The following is a 21,528-nucleotide window of genomic DNA, read 5'->3' on the forward strand; positions in this document are numbered from 1 at the left end:
CTAATTACGGACTTGGCTGTTATACCTTAAATCATCAATGTGCATCAAAAATAAAAACCAAAACTCCCGTAGCAAATATGGTCAATTTCAGATAACGGTTTTTGATCAAGGAGAAACTATTGGGTGCAAATTAGTCAGTAAATAAATCAAAGATTTAGAAATAAACAGTTTAACTCAAAAGGCGTTAAAAAAAATTGAATCGTGTGACTGAAACTCTATGTTGAAATGAAATATGAATTTCAAATTGAAAACAAGTTCATATTGCGCTATCAGAAAAAAAAAAAGATAAAAATATTGTATTTATAAACAAAAAGATACGTTTCACAGCAGTATATTTAAGTTTAACATAAACTATTCCTGCGTACCTTCTATATTTTGGTGATATCATCAATTTTATCCAATCTTCTAAAAGTGTGTTTATATATTCAATATACTTGTTTTACATTCAATTATCGCCAAAACAGTGGAATTGACGATACTTAAACATAAGTTGAACGTTTATGAATCAATAAAACTTTATGAATTTTTGCAATCTTTGCGAAGTGAAATTATTTATCAAGTTTTGAAAACTTCCGTACATGTACCTTTTAGGTGGCACTGGAAAGGTTGAGCTTACAAAAACAAATTTTTAAGTGAAAAACTTTTATCCTCGCGAAGATTTCTGATATTAAAGATTTGCAACCTCTTCATTTTAAACAGTACTTCACGCAACATCGGTAAAATTTCTTAAGAAACTTCAAAATCGACGATCTTCAAAATTATTTAAGGAAAAACGTAAATTAATGAAGAGTGTTCTTATATATATTTCAAGCGCGAGTTTAAGGTTCCGTTACCGAAAAATTTGTCGGGGGTTTTTTAAATTTTGTAAATTTCACTTGTCTTTTAAAAATTTTCGATATAAGAATGCTGAAACTGACGAACCATATTCCCCGGAATTCCTCTATGTACCAAATACAATGAATAAAATGCACATAACATTTTTAATTAAGGTAATTAATGCAATAGTTTTTATATCTAAATTATCTAAAAAAATATTAATAACAATAATACGAAACACAAAAGTTATAATAATAATTTGAAATAGAAATATTTACATGAAAAGGTTTTTATATTTATTCAACAAACATTGTGCATTGAAAAAAATTATCATAAAAATAATAATAATAATGGAAAACCAAAGTATTTAAAAATGAAAAAAAAAATATTCCGTTAGATACCAATAATAATAATAACTTATCAAGTCCTCCTTCTAGCTAGCTATAGTTGTTGGTAATGCCCTTAGTTTGTTAAAGTCGATTGCACGCGATTTAAAATCGACCCTTGTTGTTGGAAAACTCTGTCAAACATGTCAACTGTGCTACAATTCCGTATATTTACACAACTCAATGTACATTTATAAATAAAAAAGACAACAGTATACTCATATATATCAACTAAAAAGAGATAACTATATTTATTATAAATTATTATTGTTATGACTCAAGGGGGAAAAGATTAACTTAGTAGACACGAAACTGACTACAAAATAAGGTGTTTATTTGGTCGATAATGAAAAACTAACTAAATGAAAAAATATATATATAGATAATATTTATTTCTTAGTATTTTATAACGATTCAAAATAAAATTATATTTTTGCAATTTATTTTTGTGGTTTGAACAATAACAAAAGCTCTTTGGCTTGGCATGATTTGTGCTTCGTTTGGAAAAATGTAAAAACATTTTTTTTTTTCTCAGTCGTTGCGTGATTCACTTAAAAGAATATTATTTATTTCTTATATGAAATTAAATATATTACTAGGAAATAAGAAAACATATTAGCTTTTCGTATTCATGGGATTTCCTGTTAAATCAAAATTTTTCTTAAAGTTTTTCGGCTTCAAAAAATGTTGCAATAAGTCATAAAGATGATGACGTCACATCATAAAATTTATTTCGATATCACTGCATTAAATTTGAATTTTTTATCTGATTTAATTTTTTTTGTTAGTTCATAAGCAAGTAAAATCAAAAGAATTAAATAATAGTGATAATTTAGAAAAATTTACCTGGATATGAACCGGTGTACCCTTGTATCCAGGGGTTTAGCCACAAAATCTCTGCGGGATGTTTATTATGTGTATCATTAATTTAATACATACTGTCATTTTCTATACTTGATTTTTATTAATACTAGAAATTAAAAAAATTATTAAATAAAATTTATTCATTAAACATTTAGTACTATTTCTTCTTTTATTTTGGCAAAATTATTTTCATTTAATTACTCCCAAACGTTGTTAATTTATTACATAGTACTTGTTATTAAATATAAAGTACAAATCGAGAAGTTCTTCGTTCTTGTGGCTCAGTCATATTAGTTACATGTTGGTTTTTAGGAAAATTCAAAATATTATTGTAAATGTTAAAAGAAACCAAATTTTTATTTTTCATTTTTGATTTATTTTGACTTATTTGACAAATCAGTGATCACATTTCAGATTATCCATGAAGGCTGACCTACTTTTTGAATATAAAATTATCAATTAAAATAATTTATTCAACAAAAATTGCAATACCAAATATAGAAAAAACTATTAAGTGTAATAAGTGTTTTACGATTATAACTTGTAGCATGTAGCATTCATTTTATTATATTATACATACACTATGTTACGTGGCTGTTACATTTATATTATAGCATGGTAGGTTTGAAATATATAATTAATCATCCACGATTCCTCTTTAGTCAACTCCAATCCCTCCAACTTTACACCAACTATCAGCTTCTACGCTCTACAAACCTCCTATTCAATATGAAATCTTCTTCATCTACACTGACTCATTCCTATACTGGTATTCGATCCATTACACACTATTATGTGAACAATACGCCATGTAACACAACTCAATATGTAATATGTTCGTCTATTTCTTGATACTTCTATTATAAATTTTTCCCCTTCAGTTTGGTAGGACTGTGTGCTACAGGAAATGTGTATTTAACTAGAAAAGATTTTGCTTAAGTTTTACCGATTAATTCTAACGGTATTCCTTGATTATCTATAAAATTTGTCCCCCATTCGACGGAGCACCTCTATTGTACAGGTTACTATTAAATCCTGAAGAAGATCATGAAATGATTCTTTGAATAGAAGAATTTTTCTTGGTAATGTAATACCGAAAAAAAGAAAAGCTAAAAAAACATTAATTAACGAAGCAAACAGGATTAGATATATTAAATGTTTTCAAAACAAGGTAGAATCAAAAAAAGTGGCACTTATTTACCTTTTGTCAAGCTTTATTCTTATCTTCTTACCTTCCTTCTTCTATAGATGTTATTTAAACGTAAGTATTAACCATATTAATCGAAAAACTGAGTTGGTTTTGTAGCTTTTAAATGTGTAGTTACCAGTTCATATAATCTATTTTTTGTATTTCGATAAACGATAATATCATGCATAATGACAAATATTCACTACTTCTGCATGTTCATATCTGCTGGACTCGCTTTCTAAGCTGCCTGCTCTCTCAAATTAATTTCTCCGCTAATGGGTTCTGGAATTCGTGGAAAAATTTGAGCACTTGCGTACCGTGCTTAATTCTGGTTGGTCATGAAAACGAATTGGAAAACATAGCACTCTGCAGGCAAACAAATGATAAACGCAACGTCGGTGTAGCTTATTTACAAAGACTGTTTGGAGTTTTTGCCTCGGGAAGATATTTCTTTGGGCACGCTCGGAATTGTAGAATTCAAGGTGAACAAGTGGGAGAATCAAAGCGAAGCTCTAACCTATACTTCGTAACGAGGGCATGCTGGTTCGATAGTGGCTAAAGGGCAGGAGCAAACGAATCAATAATAACAAGAACTAGTGAAAGTTCAGGGGCACTCTAATATGAAGGGGCACGTTAGATGTATAAATTACACCTCTTTAAACAATTCATGGTTTTCAGATCTCTGTATGACAAAATTTGCTCACATTTATTCCTCACGCTTATGAGAAATCCAAAACGATTTTGTGAGTGGTCTTTTCAACTTCTAATTTCTGTAACATTCTGGACAAACGTATATTTGTAGATTATATTATACATTTGACGTATACGTAATTCGTAAACACATAACAAATACATTTTAACATGACTATACACAACGATAATGTACATTAAAAATGAATGACTATGCAAAAGTGGAATAAAAAAAAATAGGCCAAATTTTACTCCATATTATGTACAAATTCAATATAAAAGTTTATTATTTGTATATTTATCTTCTGATCAATTTAATTGTTGTCGTTACTTTATTTACATTAAAACAACAACAACAAAAACTGTATTCGATTTGGTTTTTTGTTTCCTTTTACAAATAAATTTTAATGTTTAATGGAAAGGAAGAACAGCATAAATAAGCAAAAAATTTTGATCAAAACTCATATATTGGATTCTCTATAGAGACTATAGTTTCGGATTCGCCAATTTCGCCAATTTTGAGATCTTTTGTCTGCGAGCTTGATTGCAACATTTCACATTTTATGATTTTATATATGAGTTTAACACAAGAATGTCTTCAAGCTAGGCATCAACATAAATGACAAAAAAAATGCAATATCGGAAAAATCCGAAAAAAACACAAAAGTGAAAACAATTTTCCATGCTTTTTTCTCTTCGATTTGGGGAGGCTTGATTTAATTTGAATATTATTCTCGATTATATTTTGTACCCTAATATTCTATTCTATTTAATAATAAAATCTGCAAGGTAGGAAATGCATGGCGTTTACTACAATGCTGGTATGGTATAGAGACAGATACTAAAATATCTATGTTAGCAGAAGTAATATAATAGTACTGAATAGGGTAACTCGTCAGAAGTATTGTCGGTATCGCCAATCAGTATGGGCCTGACGCCCATGCTGCATTGACTCGTCCGCCATAACTTTTGCTAATGTACCTATTCTCTCAATACAGTACAAAGCATGGCGTTTATATCGATACTAGCATATGGGTATCCACAAAAAATTTCTCGGGTAACTTTGACCAATTTCCCGATTCAAGACCAAAGAAAGTACCTACAATGCAGAAATATTGCTGTAAAAGTTTTTCCAAAAAACTTTGAAAACAGCAGTTCGTAAGGAACAACAGTTGCGTCAGGATTTAAGGCTATAATCATTTGAAGGCTCAAAAAACACTGGTGCTAGGATCCCAGGTCAAATGTAACTTACATTGGAGGTATGTAGTAGCAGCTTTTACAACGAAATTGATAGACGAAAAGCATGGTAATAATATTGAATCATGGCTACTGCAGTCAAATCAAATAATTCGAAGTTGCTTGGTAAAAGAAACTAATATACCTACTTAAGCGATAGCAAACAGTTAGTATTTCAATTAATATTTAATTTATGATTTGTAAGACATAAATTAAATTGAAAATATTAGTTAAAAAATAAAATATATAATATTGAATAAATATACACACAAAATAGAAAAAATAACAAATGATTTAAGTAATTTAAACACACCAATTGAAACACCTGATCTTTTACCGTGTATCTATATATCCTATGTATATTGTATCGTACAAAAAAATTATATAAATATTTAATAAAGGGAAAGATAAATTGATAAATAAAATTATTATAATTAAGGTGTTTTATCATCATTAAAATCAAAATTAATAATAATGATTACGATTATTTTTCAAATTTAAAAATTCATTACTCATTTTTTTTTCTTTAAATGAAAATATTATTAACTTCAAATATCATTAGAATATTATTCTATTGATTATTTAAATTTTAATATTTAATTTATTCATATTATTTATTATTACCTTTTAATATCAAGCATTTTTGAAAAAAAATTTTTAAAATAATGTTGACCAGGAAATGTGACAAATAACAACCTTTAATGTAACATCTTGTAATTTGAGTTATTTTAATAAATTTTAGGCAATTCTCTGTAATTGTTAAAAACACTTGCATTTAGGATAGTAATTGTGCACTTTTCAATGATTAGTTCATGAACCCTGTTTCATACAAATTAATAAAATGGCTAACTAATAGTAGATTTCATGCTTCTATGGGAATATTAAATTACATTTAGTTAAAATAAATGATATTATTATTCCATTAGATAAATATAATGCATAGAATAACCTACAGGATCATTTTTAAATAGTTATTCACCCTTAAATATTTCCAAAACGGAATGGAAAATCAGAAAAAGCAAACACACATACCGATTCCTTCTTAGGATGAAAGAACATGGTATTTGATTTCCAGATGAAAAATTGTTAAATCAGAAAATGAAAAAGTTATGTTAACAATTTTTTCCACAGAAAATAAGAATATATAAAAAATTATGATTTTGAGAATTAGCAAGTTAAAATTTTTTGTTGATAGTAGGCGGTTATCCTGTGAATGCCTGAAATCAAGTTCCAAAACCTGACGTCTATGAAAAATTTCAACCAATGTTGCTTTTTTGAGGCAATGAATAAGAATCTTGAAAAATAAAATGTACGTCCATTTACAGAAAAAACATATTTGGATGGTGTAAAAAGTCACCCCCGCATAAAAAAATTAAATACTGTAGTTTTTCTTCCCCTTAAAATGAGCAGATACCTATTGTCCGTCTTTTTTATTTTCACTCTCTTTTCGAAGTATAAGGGTGGAAACATTTTTAAAAATCATCCTGTTTAATAATAATATATTGTTCATCCACAATAAAGTATATCCAAATAGGTAACGAGAAATCTCTATTTAATAGACATCGAAAATTTTAATAATTAATTTTATAGAGATGGAGGTCAGCGCTTGGCAGGTAAAAAACTCTTGTTGTGATTGCTTAATTTTATTAGCATAAATTTTCAAATAAATAATTTTATTTTCTATTAATGGAAATCCACTGAGCTTCAATTCGTTGAATACGAGGTAAAAACATACCATTTGTGTGTGGTATTAGGATGTTTTCATATTACTGGAAGTGAGCTCTATCAAAGTTAGATCATAGAAATTTAAACAAAGGTAAAAAATTATTACGTTAAGCAGAAAGCATTGCATGTTATGCTATTTTGACCTAAGCAATATCATGGTATGTATTTCCGGTACTTCGCTTTATTCGGAATGTAAAATGGATTCTAATTTGTTGAATTCTGAGAAGAAATAGACTCGATAAATTGTATTTGAAAATTCTAAATATATTTTATGTCACATGTTTAAAACTTGTGTGTTTTCTGAAATCTAAATTGCGCAAGAAATTTTTCAAAATATATTTTATATGTCTTTTGTACAAATGTGTTATATAAAATATTAGTAATTAATTTTCTATTTCACTGTAAATTTAAATTTAAATTGATTTTAAAACAAATGTATATTAAATTCGTATTTATGCCCTATGACCTTAATATTACAATCATTGTGCAGTGAGATAGGACCAGGAAAACTTAGTATAAGATCAAATAACCTCTTATTTTCTCGTTTTCACTTGTAGGTAGGTATTTTTGACACAAATTTGACTTCAATTATAACATAAAATTTTAGTTACTAATACAGGATTTTTCATTAGGAGCAGTGGAACTTGTTTAAGTAACTTATGGTGAATGTATAAGTAGTAACTAGTAAGCTGTGTATGGAATATTTAAAAATTGATTTGTTTGAAAAAGTATTTGGCAGTTTTATGGGCTTCGCTCGGCTTTATACATACTGAAAGTCCAATTTTTCATGACGCGAGCACGTGTAAATATCATTAATACCATTGTAAGGATATAATCAAACGATCTTCATAGGCAGTTGAGTTCACAGTCTTTTTTTGCATTTAAATTTTTCATGCAGAAGATTCATTGGTTTGTGGCAGCATATATCCTTGTTTGCAAATTAAGCACATGAGCCCATTCATAGGGTCGCCTTTTCATGGAATACTTTATTATGATATATGTCTCACCACCGAATTTCCAGCTTGAATTTCCCAACATAGCAGCTATTAAGAGAGTTCGCTAAACTACCATCCATTAACCAATGAATACCGTCAAGAGTTATTGTTATAGCAAAGTAACTTTTGCTATATGTAAAGCTCTGGATGCAAATCAGATTCAAAGATAATGTTTTTGAAATTTATAATAGCATTAAAAAGATAATATAAATGTTACATAGCGAACTCACCTACAGATTTCCAATTTGAGACTTATTTCAGTTTCAAACTTAAAATCATTTGTAGACTGGACTAAACTACAGGATTTAATAAACCTTTCAATATGTCAAAATGAATTAATATGAATTTTATAAATAATTATTAAACAATATTATTGGTTATTTATTAGGTATTTAAAAGGTTTTGCATAATTAAATATATTAGAGTATTCCATTAAATTTGCAAATAGGTGTTTTAATCGAATATTTCCAAAAAATATCCATTTTGCACATTTAAATAATCAAATTACAAGAATTACTCGATGTTACTAATTTTCAAGATATTTAGATAAAACTCCTACAATCAGTTGTATTCCAATTAGGAATAGGCTGGTCAGAGATCCATATTAAATCCCTCCAATCTGACAATTTTTGATAATCAATATATATCTATTAGTAGACTTGAAGTAAATTAATTTTGTTACCGCTGCGCTGTTCACACAAATATGGAATAAAGTGGAAGGGTTTCTTATTGGTTTCTTGTAAGTATTGTTTATTTTAGTAAGGAATAACATGTTTGTTATTGTCTAACTGAAATGATTTACAATATAAATCGTTTAAAAAAATTATGTAAAATAGAAGAATATCGTTATGTAAATAATGTTATTCTTTTGTTTCGAGACGTCGTCGTTGAATAGGAAACAGACATATAAGCCTATATAAATGGGACAGACAATTGTACAATCGGTTATTATCATTAATTATTAGAAATTTGAATTACTTTCGAAATTAAAAAAGAGAATCTGTCGGTATACACGGCATTCTAATTTGGCTTTATTTCTTGACTTAAAATTTACAAGTAGAAATTAAAGAAGCATATTTTTGCTGGTTCACTTTTCGATTATGGTTGCTGAGGGGACCGAAGCCCGAAAGATTGTTGTGTTGATCATTTTGGAAAATATATGTAAGTTAATTTATATACTGTTCTTTTTTTAAATGGGTATAACAAGCTGACTTGATCACTTTAAATAACTTCTGAGACCACGTTTTAAGAAAAAAAAAGATAGTCAGTCACGGGGACTGTCGAAAAATGTGAAAACTTAAAAATTTTGAATAACTGGCCTTCGACTTTTGGCCTAACCTTTGGCCTGGGTGGAGCCTGCGGCAGTGGAGTGTGCTGAAAAAATAATACCTTAATACTGTTTAGATATCTATTTACAATTCTAGATAAATATGGTGGAAGCGCAAATAAAAACATTTGAATAGTAAGATGTAATGTAATGTATAATTTATATGCGTTTCCACTATTTACTTCACGGGTTTTAATTTTTTGGTGCAGAACCCTCAAAAGTATTTTGCATTAGACAAAATTGTGAGTCTAAACCATTCTCGCATTCACTTGAACACATACAGAAAATTTCATCAAAATCGATCTATCCATTTAGAAGGAGTTCAATTACAAACACCGATGACGCGAGGTTCAATGATTTTTTTTCACTCAAAAAGTGCTAGAGTAAAATTATAAGCACTACAGTAAAAAATTTTATATCGACTTATGACTGTGGCCTGGGATAATCTGTATATTGCATGTATAAATTAAGACTATTAAATTTTCTTGAAAATATTTTTTTCAATGGATATTTATCTAATCGTTTAGTAGCTCTAAAATTTTTGTGACGGACGTTATACACAAAATGTCTAGACCATCAATCTAAAGACCAAATATCTTATATCTTACAAAATATACATATTTATTGTATAAGTATGTGTCGTGTTTTTATATTATGTTCTAGTAGTAAAGAATAAAAGTGGGTGGGCAGTTTTTTATCAATGCACATGAGGTGATGAGGGGTACTTTTAGTAGTCGACAGCGTCAACACTCACCAGGAGGCCCTGTTCATTGCAGGACACGGTATATATTGTTATATGCCATTACTTACATAGTAATTCACTGTAGGTCGTCGTCGACTCGAAAAAAGAAATAATTTTATTAGAATATTGTTTTTTTTCGGATCCACGTATACAACAATCTAAGTTGTCAACTCAACTTGTGACATCTATATTATGAAATTAAAATAAAATCTTTATTTTATACGATCGAAGAAATATTTCGAAATAATATTTGATTCGCAAATACTTAATCAATTTCAAGTCAATAATAATTCATGTTTAGAGTTGGAAAAAGTAAAAAGATATTAATTTGATTATAACATGGCTTGTTAAAGAGCTAAAAATATTTGGGTCAATGGCGCTGATTATATGCTTGGTGCAGAGATACGCTTTCTTTGAGGCAAACAGCGGTTGCGTCTAAATACACTATTCGATTTTGGACCAACTTTAACCTTAATAAATTGCCATTTCACGTTTACATTTAATTGAATTCCGATTCAAATCAAAAATTTCTTTGTGAGCACCTACTTTTGTAATTCGGCACTAATGAACCGATTGTGAGCTCAGGATGTGGTAAGCGTCGACTTTCAAGTGTAATTTTTCACAAGGAAATTATTGAAGGGAATCGATACTTACGGCTGTGTGTTTGTCTGTCTGTGGCATCTTAGCGCCTAAACGGAAGAACCGACTTGATTGAGAACATTTTATAGCTAAGTTTCCAAAAATCGATTTACAAGAAACTAATCGCAAGAATCGTTTTTTTTTTTTTTTTTTTTTTTTTTTTAAATTTAATTTTGTAAATTACACTTGTAAACGAAATATTACCTTGCAAATGAATGAAAACGATGATTATTTTCTTCTTTTGATAGTTTTTAGCTTAGTATTTTAAAAATCGATTAAAATTTGTCAACAATTTAACAACAATATGATCATAATAGTATTATAGTTATACATTTCAAATTTATGTAACATGCAGGTATGCTTCAATCGACATTAATATTGGATGGCTAGAACAGAGGAGTATTAGAGAAAATGAATTGTGCGATATATATACCACAAACTTGGTGTTCTCTCTCGTCTAAACTGATATAGTAATATCCTATGTATTATCCTACCAATACAAAGTGTCTGAAAATAAGTGTCATTTTAAATTTTGATTTTCCAAAATATTTAGTTTTTAAACGATATATGTATAAATTGAATCCCTCTGTCAGTGATGCTAGAACCCTCTGGTAGCCACTTACAATCTGATTGTCCCCATCGTCTTCATTACAATTTGACTGTCTCACTTACGTCATCTTAGAAGATAAAGCATACGTTATGAAATGAAATGAATTTATGTTTAAGAAAATATGTCTCTACCTACTGTGAAAAAATTTGATCAGTTGAAGTTCAACTGCTTTTAAGACAATCAAACTGCCCATTTCAGTTGATATTTGTGGGCCATGGTCAGTTACGTCTTGTATTCCTATTTTGGGAGTATTCAATCAGAATGATCTGAAGAACATTTTGGGAGCAGCTTGAAAAAGTTTTACAGAAATTGATTTTCCTAGTCACATACTGAAACTATAATATATTTGTAGCTTTGATCACCCGTAACTCGAAAACTACTCGTTAAAAATTGTTGTGGCCGCGAGAGTTTTTGATCAGAATGATCCAAAGAAAATTTTAGCGTGGATTAGAAAATGTTTTACAGACAGACATATGCTTATCTAATATTGCGGGGTCCGATATACCTTTTGGGTATTATCATACTTTTCAAACACCCGATACGAATGCATATGTTGACTACTTGGTTTGTTAGGCACAATTCAACGAAGAGAACACTATATACCAACGAAACATTGTCCAGTGATATGTGAAACGCCAATAGATATGGAGGGTGCTGCTGAAGTGAGGTGAGAGACGTATGTGTTATATAGCGGCGGGTAGCTTTGTTAGATATGTTTACGATCATCCTCCTTCTCATGACCGGTTGTCCGAATGTCGTAATTTATGCTCAGACACCTTTAAAGAGCTTGCTTGCTTATAATATGTATATGTATGTATATGTTATACGATTCACATATTCACAAGTCGATCGACCGACCAACGCTGAACGGCCAACAAGCACTAGGCTAACTGACCGCCGCGCGTTAAACCAATATATATTCAATACATTTATTGCCTTTGAAAATCCTAGTTATAAATCCTTTACTTTTTTACCTAAACAACATATAGTATACTTTTGTATAAATGTATCTTTTTCCTCGTCTATAAAATGGGCCAGTTAACTTTCTATACAGATATATTTTATGAATTTTTTGTTTTATAGGTAGTTTCAATTTGATATATTTTTGTGTAAAATTAAAGGATTCGCATTGGCTGTAGTGTGCTACTAATCTTAGTAATGTATTGGGTGTTTCAATAAAAATAACTGTGATAACCTCAATTTAACACAAAGTCTTCAATCGTTAATACTCTTAACTTTGACCAATAATGATAATCCTATTGACCAACTTAAGCCTAATGGTAAAATATCAAACAAAACTGAGTACATAACGATTTCCATCTATCAAATTAACTGCCTTTGGAAAAGACGTTGCCTAATTTTGGGAAAGTAGGAAAAAATCGGTGAAGTAGGCTGAAATGTTTAAAGATAAATGAAAAGGCCAGATTTAAGTTTGCAAAACCATTTTTCAAAGTTTGGTTCAATGTCATCATTTGTGATTATCCATGTGAATGTACTTCTTCACTGATGCAACCAGACTTAAATCTTGAAAATTGAAAATCAAATAGAATAGTAGAAGGATCCTACTTTTTCTAAACTTCTGTACGTGATCCTAAAAATACTCAAAAAATCTACATGGAAGTGTTCCTAAAATATTTTTCGTGTTACACTTATGTAGAAACAGGGTTCTGACGTTTATGATCTAACTGTATTGAAAGACCTAATAATAAATGTATATTGTGTCGAAAAAATAGTATTCTAGAATTCTTTATGTGTTCGTTTGTAAATGGGTGGACTGGATATCTCTCTTTTTAAAAATGTGATGTACGTGTTTATTGTTTGTTGGGAATTGCTACTATACTATTCGAATACCTATGTACATACTTTAAAAATGTATCGCTGTCGAATTTAAATTTAATAGAATAAAATACATGACACTTCGATGAAGTTATATTTTTTTATTTTGTATAAAGTAATACTGTTTTCCATTTTAATTTGTTATCGTTTTTATTCCAGAAATGTCAATAGGAATTGTTATATGTCCTACAATACATTATATGCTACACGTTCCCAATTTTTAATCGATTTTTTTTTTCACTAAAATACAAAGTATTTTAAAATTCCATCTGATCGATTCCATTTTACTACTAAAAAGGAAATGGAGTTATGAATTTAAAAAATATATGTATATTAGGACCGCTAAATATACCGCACTCATTAGAAAATTAAGCTGCAAACCCGACATAAACTGATGTAGCAAAATGATTTTGACGAATAGTTTTGACAACAAACTTAATTTAATGCATGTTCATGACAAAACATATTTTTAGAAAATACTTTGCTCCAGATCGAAAAATGACCATGATCTAGAGATTTGGGATTTCTCAAGTAGTATCAGTTTTGTTTTGACATAAATGGCGCTCAAATTTAGGCAAGAAAGAGTTCAGAGTTCCGACTCATTTTATAATAATAATGGGGGTTTAACCTCCGTTTTTTGCCATATGCCATATCACATAGGCCATCCACATCATTATTTGTTAATCTTTATTTATTCAATTACAAACATATTTATACAATTACATTTTTGATGTGGGTGGAGTCGGTTACTTCGTTCGTTAATAGAAATATTACCAAACGATATACACCGATTTTAAACTCGTATCGCAGTTATTCATTTTCAGGGCTCTCAAAAAGTGAAATCTCCGAACAGAATTTAGATGTAGAGAATAGAAAAAAAAAGTTGCTAGGCATGAACTTGACAAGAGACTCAAATTTCTATCCTAATTAAAATGAACTGCCAGCATCTATTTGAAATTACTTATTTACAAATTATGGCCGAAATAAAATTTTGCGTTCAAGTGAAAATTGATTTATTAAAAGACTAAATACAGGATTCCTGTTTATGCTACAACACATTTGCAAGTGTTAAAGAGGTCAGATATACAGATATTGTTATTAAATACCAAGTATAGACTATTAAAGATCACACAAAGCGAATTCCAGTGAATTGAATCCAATTAAGAAAAGTTTTAAATGTTCGAAAAACATACTGGTAAATGATTTCATACCAGAGTAATTGAAAGTTTCCGTTTTACGATTTAAGTGTCCTACTTGGCCACAACCAACTTTGGACGAAATAATAACTCCTAACGATCCGTTATAACGATTTTTGTGCTTGATTAGGATTTTAATTTCTATCATTTTCATTATTCCTGTTAAGAGTAGTTAGATTCATATTGAAACTAATTGTCATCTAAACCTTCCGACTTTATTCATTGCGATCTGAAAACTACTCTCAAAAATTGTTTTAAGAAATAATAACATGAATTGAATCCTACAAGCGAGATATACAGAGTGTTTTTTTAAGTTGATATATTCTTGAAACTCGTAAAATAAGTTTTATCGATAAAAATACTTCAAGCAAAAAAAGTTGGGTCTATAGGAGCACATCTTACAACGGCATTAAACCTGAACCAGGTTTGAGGCTCAATGAAAAGTCTACTCTATTATATACCTGGTAACTGTTAGATGAACACTTTAAAATACAAAGCTGTTTTCGATGTAAAAGGTATTATTTTTTGTCACAGAACACAAAATTGTTTTTTCGTATGCCTGCGGAATGTAGGCACTACTGAAATGCATTTTTTGTTTATGCATATGTTAAGTTAAAAAAGACACCCTGTATAGTGCTGCAATATAATATTATCTTGTCATAAAGGTTCTCTTAAGACAATATAATAATTCAACATTGAGAGCGGAAGAATCAATAGCTTACTTTCTCTGTCTTTGATAAGCTATTACTTATAAAATTTAGACCTCCGCTTAGACAAACAATTCTTTGACGCTTCCAGAAGTTCTACCAGTAGATCGACAAGCTTTCTTCAGAACTAATCTCCGAGCATCTGCCCACAATGAATATCTCCAACTTATAGCTTCTCCGTCACAGATTACTAAATATATATTTTTTGAGCCAATTCCTAGAATGTAAAAAGTCTCAGAATTTTATACCATCGTGGACGATTTATATGACCCACACTGTTATGTTATTAATAATATGTAAAACATTTAAACGTTATTTAAGATAGAAGACCATCATTTGCCTTGAATCACACCTTATACGGACATTAATTCGCAGTCGTTGGTCGCATTACGCTTACCATATATACATACCATACATATATAGTTAAATAGTGTATCTATTTATACACATAAAATCTATAATACCATGAAAATAGTTAAATAAAATCACAAAAGTGAGAAAAGAATAAAATCACAAAGGTGAGATGAGAGCTCCTTAGCAGCGTATTAAATAACCATTTTATGTCGTCCGCTACGATGTCCATTTGTTTAAAAACTAAACCAGCCCTCTATATAGACAGTGTAAAAGAACACAAAACAGGTAATATGATAACAATAATAAAGGCAGTTAAGTACCCTGGTCAAACGTGATATTCACATAGGGTTCCATAGTTCATTGAATGTGTAGGATCTTGTTCCTAGATAAGATTAAGATTAATCCATGATCAGATCCAGGGTGATGATAACCATGGATCTAATGGATCTTAAAGAAATAAAATTAATAAAAAATTAGAACCACCACAGTTAAATATATGAATAAAATTTTTCGATATGTGTAGTAATTTTCCAAATATCATAAGTTTCTCTTTAATTATATAGCCTTCGACATTTTGAAAACAATGGAAGATATGGAAAAATTGTATACTGATTTTTCATATACATGCATGTAGGTTAGGTTAGGTTAGGTTAAGTCATATTGGCTGTCCACGAAGGACACACTCAGGCTATAGAGCTTATTACCACCTTTCCGCTGATAATTTCATTTATCAGCTCCTCAATTTCAGAGGCTGAGTGCACCTCCTTTATACATGTACCATGCACTTCACCAGCCTATCACAACTATTAATTAAATTAATTTTGATGCGACGGCGGGAATCGAACCCGCTTCCCTATGCATATATGTATAAGGTATCCATGTAGAAAAATAAGGTACAAATAATTTCAACCCTAAATCTAAAATTGCCTTGGTGCACCTACTACCTTAATCAAAGAATGATTATTACGTTGTTGAATGCTTCATTAGAATACTCAAATTTTATACAATGTCACTTAGAAACTGCTTTTGAAAATTTTGCCTTAAGTTAGTATATGAAGCCATTATTTGAAGCCAGTATACTGTTTACCGCACCCTAAAATATCCGAAAAAAAATACTTTGAAAATATTAAAATACTAAACAACTTTTAAATTTAAAAGTATTGTAACGACCAAGATAATATTTGGGTGAAAAAAATTTAGTTAAAATTTATAGCGTTCGTAAGAAATGATTCTGTGGTTCTGACAATAATACCTACATATACAATGTATGTACATATTATTTTCTCAATGTGCGACGCAGCGCGAAATTATTGTCAGACGGCTAAACATTTATCCATAAAAGAAGAGTTTCATTTACAGAAAAGAAAAAAGAACGAATTCAATCGACAATAGAATGTTAAATGTGATAAAGTGTGTGTCGGCAATTTTTTCACAACTTTTGTCAAAAAATAATCGTGTGTTTACATTTTACAGAAAACATATTTTTTATGTAAGTTAGTTGGTATAGGTATCAAGTATATTTGCATGGGTTCTAAATCGCTTACTTTATTGATTTTTTTTTGCCTTTCGATTTTGTATTGATACCCTATAGTAATTTAAAATTTAAATGCAGCAAATAAGTAGTTCGGTTACAAAGAAAGTATGCAATTTGATTCTGAAAAATTGTTCTAGATCAAATTTTTTTTTTAAATGGTTCTTGTTAGTGTTAATTCTAGTGTTAACCTATAATAGTTATCCGATCAAGGTAAAGAAGCTTTATACAACTTAGCCTGGCCAGCAAGTCGGGATATGTTTTATAAATGGAACAAGTTACAGCCACAATGTGGGCGGTTTAGTCCCACTAACTTTTGTAGGTTTTCAACAACTCTTTTCATCTGACTGACTTGAATTACGTATCTGACGTACGTTTACAATACAAATAAGTTACTAAATTGAAGTAATCGTGTTTGCTTGGCTGTTGATGATCTTATAACAAGTAAATGTTTCTTGAGTCAACGATTTCAATACTTTATTCAAGGAAATATAATATATATAAAGTTTGATTTTTATTAAAGTACATTTTAGAAAGTAAAACATAGAAGGTAACTTTCTCGAGTGGAGAAAATATTATCTTGCTACCTTGTCAAGAACATATTTTCGAGCAATTACTAATTTTTTTCAGAATTTTTTTGCCTCTTTTGTTAAAAGCATCTTAGACTTTTAAGGCACTGAAGCTGGTTGAGAATGGTCAACGCTTTTTTTTCTGTAATTCAATAATCAATCTAGGATAATCCAAAGAATACTCGACTGAAATAACCCAAAGAACAGATCACAGTTTTAGCTGACCATACTTGAAAGAAAGCTGAGAGCTTTTTGAATCAACCTTTCCTATCAAAGTTTACAATCATGACGATATGTTCAGTTTGAAATAATTGGTCAATTGAATAAAGGCTCATTGTTTGATTGACGAATTTTCAAAATTTCTTGCAATTAATATATTGGCAAATAATTCCGTCATTATAAAATAACAAAATATAAAACAAAACAAAACACCATCATGAATTTAAAGACTTGAATACCAATTTAACACAAAGAATAAACAAGTTGTCGTGAAAAAAATATACACACCGATATATGCTTAAATCGAAAACAAGGTCAACAACAATATACATAAATAAATCTATTGTCTAGATATATCAGATTTCAGAGATCTTCTGATTTGTCTCATAAGATGGTACGCATACACACATACACACACACATGATTCCAGAGTTTGTCAAACAATCGTTATTTACCAACAACGTGACGAAATAGTGTCTACACATATCCGTTAGGTGACAGTAACTTCATTGTAACACCAACAACAATGAAAAAATAAATATCGGCATAATAAAATGTCAAATGTGAGACGAGTCAATGTGTTATATTTCCATTTCTGTCAGGCGAAGAGTAGGATTAAAAAAGACTGAATTATAGAAATTCGTGGTAAATGAACTATATAGAAACCTTCCATATTAGATGATCCCAGAGATGCCATTGTTGGAATTTTAAATTTAATGGTTATAACATATTATTCGTACAAATTTTCATAAAATAACCTAATTAGTCCATTTACGTCAGTCCGCCACCACCGTCATTCAAAAACTCGACATCGAGTAGGTTTTAAACCGTAAGGCATAAGAAGAAAAATTTATATGCATAAAATGTACCCCATGAAAAATTTACAACCCTTTTATGGAATTTGTCGCCCAATTAGCTCAGTTGGTTAAGGCGTAACCAATTCCGTCCATGGTATGGTATCACAATGGGCTCTATAACCTAAGTATGTCCTTCGTGGACAGTCAATATTACCTAACCTTTATGGAATTTACAGCTCTTCTATGAAAATAAAAAACTGTAACTATTGCCTTTTTCATTATTATTTCTAAATTGTTTAATTGCCACTTATATAATAAATTTTTTATTAATCTATTTTTGAGGGCTTCTTTCACAGGTTTCTAAAATAGTAGGTAAACACCATGTTTTAAATTCTAGTCGGACATATCTCATAACATTTTTTCAGCACATAATTAGCATTCTTATATAATATAAATATGCTGTTTTGTATTGTGTCTTGTTATGACGAAGCAAAAAAAAAAAACTATTTTTATTGACAACATTTATAACCACAAAACATTAACAAAAACAGAAACATTTTGTAAAACAATAGATTTTGAAAATAAATGTCAATAATTTTATATAGATTTAAAAAATATATTTATTTTTTTGGTATTATTTTATGAAGATTCCATTTATTTGGAAAAAAATTTAGTTTTAGAATGAACTGATTTAAAGATTAAATTGCGAATTCTGTTTTCAGTTTTGAAAAAAAAAGTTTTTTCTACAGATATCTATCGAAATATCGAACACTGGAAATGAAAAGCAATGCAAAATTTCGCACAAATAATGCAAAGAATGGACTTTTTATAGGCCATGAAAATTATTTCAGATAAATAACTTTTAAGTTGTGATTCTTTTAAAGTTATACTCGAAGTAAACGTAGGCGTAGTATTTGACAACCATTTCAGAACGACTCTGAACACCGCATATTAATACTTGGCAATTTCTTGAAGTAGTGGATTAAGATAAAAACTTGGCAAAAGTTTCAATGGACAGGAAAAGTAAATTTCTTTCAGAAATTATAGTTTTTCATCATTGTGCAGTTTATGAGTATGATGAGACCCTGACGATTGAGGAAAAGAAAATAGGCACTTGGAGGGTAGGAGAGACTTTTATTTTTAGATAGCAATGTAGTGATGAGAGAAATAGAAAATTTGCCTACTTTCATTCATGTAAAAACACGTTAACGCATTGGTCTCATTTTAAGAACTGTAATTCTGAAACAAGTAGTTTCGGGCGGTTTTCACCTATTAATACTTTTGAACAAGATGACAATATCTTCCTAATTTCATTAATTCCATTTCAAGAAGCATTAACCTGAAGGTAAAATCTATGCTTAATCTATGGTCGAGTTCATTTATACCAACATTTCGATCTAAGAAAATTTGCATACTCGGGCATTAATTTTAATGAATATTAAATAATTTTTTCATGCTAGATAGGAGTGCATTTTCTAAAGAACATTTAAAAAAACGTTTGTTTCCTGGACTATATTTATTTACTTAATAAATAACTAATTCTTACCATCATCTGCCCTTTAAAAAATAAACGAAGTATGTTAATTATAACAATTAAAATGGTTATCTTTTGAAAAAATCCTTCTAATTAGAGGCTTCTCAAAACACACATAAAAGTGGAGTTTCATTAACACAAAAAGTGTCAAATAAAATTCGTTTTAATAAAATAAATTTTTTTATTTATATCAGTTGAAATAATCAATGGGTTGATTACTCTTTTTTTTTTTAGTTCCATGGTCTTAAAAAAACACAATCTTTAATTCTCTTAAAAAACGAATATTGAAGTTGTAACTTTATACGTTTAGAGGTGTAAAATTTCTTTCATATCATTTTTGTTTGACCCAACCCAAAGTTTAAAAAAAATAAAAGTATATTTAATCTATCTAAGGCCACAAGAGAGGTGCCTCATATCACCTATATCTATCTGTTCAACAATAACATGACTCCTTAACCCTCTCACATTCACTAATGATTATTTATGGGCAATACAAATCTGACATGTTATCTTTAGTGACGGCAAACACCTACCATAATAATAAAAAGTCCACTGACAAAAAAAAAGTTAATATGGACCATCTAGACGAGTTTTATTGGCTTTTTAACTATATGCAATAATAATTTAACAATTCAACGGATATTAAGAATTTTAATTTTTTATTTCTGTAAATGAGTTTTTGTTATGTAAATAATATATATATTTATTTTTTTTGAATGCACCTGGAGAACTCATTAGTTCCATAATCTGTGCTGATAACATTTAATGTTTATTACCTGAAATACTTTTAAGAATGCATTTCCTGCTCTAGTTTAAGAAAGCCATATAAATTGACTTTTAGTTTACCGCGATTTTTTTAAATCCTAAACATTCTCATTGTTATTCAAATTAAGATGAGCATTTCTGTGGGCTGTATTATGCATTTTGTTAAAATATATCCCCTTAAGGACCCACAATAAAAATATTTAGCTAGATTATAAAATTATTAATTAGCTAGACCGGTTTCGATTGCTTTGGCAATCCTCTTCAGTAGCATTAAACCTCTTAAAATTAAAAAGTCTTAAAATTAAAAAATATTTACAAATCCGAAAAAAGAACCGCATCAATCTGAAACAAATAATAATAAAATATTACCCTTAAAATTAAAATAAAATTATTTACCCGATTATAATAATAATAAATCTTTATGTTACACCCTCTAAAATAATGTAACTGCCTGCTTTCACCTAAAACACAATAAAATATTAAGTTTTAATCCTAAGATAGGATTATCGTTATGAAAATATCAGAAAACTAAGGGATTAAGCCTGAAAATAAAATGTAAGATAAGAAACGTTGTAAATAAAAAATAAAAAACACAGAAATAAAAATAAAGAGAAAATTAGATTACCAACAAAATAAACATTTTAATCCTCGGTATACCTAAAACAGAATAAATAATTAGAATTTAGAAAAACCTGCAACAAACCAAAATAAAATTAAATGAAAATAAGCAAATTAAAAACAAAAATTAAAAAATAAAAATAGAATTAATTAAAGAACAATAGAATAAGTATTACCAAATGA

This window comes from Chrysoperla carnea, chromosome 5 (assembly GCF_905475395.1).
Source record: "Chrysoperla carnea chromosome 5, inChrCarn1.1, whole genome shotgun sequence".
NCBI classification, from domain to species: Eukaryota; Metazoa; Arthropoda; class Insecta; order Neuroptera; family Chrysopidae; genus Chrysoperla; species Chrysoperla carnea.